This window comes from Gavialis gangeticus, unplaced genomic scaffold (genome assembly GCF_001723915.1).
Source record: "Gavialis gangeticus isolate Ggan-Ray unplaced genomic scaffold, GavGan_comp1, whole genome shotgun sequence".
Classification (NCBI taxonomy): Eukaryota; Metazoa; Chordata; order Crocodylia; family Gavialidae; genus Gavialis; species Gavialis gangeticus.
In genome coordinates, this window is record NW_017729033.1 from 85,445,377 (window position 1) to 85,446,099 (window position 723).

Genomic DNA, 723 nt, shown 5'->3' on the forward strand with positions numbered 1-723 from the left:
AAAAATCGCAACAGTGCCAGAACTACAGATATCCTAAGCAGAGGAGGAGAAAAAGGGTGGATGCAAAGATATATATGCATCCACTTGAGTTGGTTTGTTTCCTGTACCTGGCAGGACTTTGCATCCACCCCTCTTCTCCTCCCTTGTGCAGAATATCTACACAGCTGGCACTGTAGTGGTTTTTCTGTGAATTGTGGAGGCCCACAACTGGCATGATGAAGGTAACCATGGTTTGCGAAGACCACAGCTTGCTCCATTTCATGTGCGACACTCTGGCTTTGCCTGCAGCAGGCTTCAGGAACACCACTATTGCACCTGAACTGGTTTTCCTGACCCACCTGCCAGTATAACCATGCCTTGAAACAGAGTTCCTTACACTCGGAAGCTGGGCTCCCTTGATCCCAATGATGCAGCCAGTCCAGCAGATGCCACCCAAAGAAAGGACCCCCAAGGGGGGCACATGGTAATACATCCAGCATTTCCTCCTCTGCTTGATTTGCCCTCTGCCTCTCTCTCCCACCTGGCTCAGAGGAGCCCCACAAGCATCCCCATGACGGCACGGGGGGAAAACCCCTGCCTGCATCTTGGCCACCAGGATCAGCAGCCACAAACTGCGTCATGACACAGCAACTAAACACAGGGATTTTTGAAGTTACACAATTACAAGCAAAAAACTCAAAATAAAATAAAAAAAAAAAAAGAAAAGAAAGAAATGCACAGCAG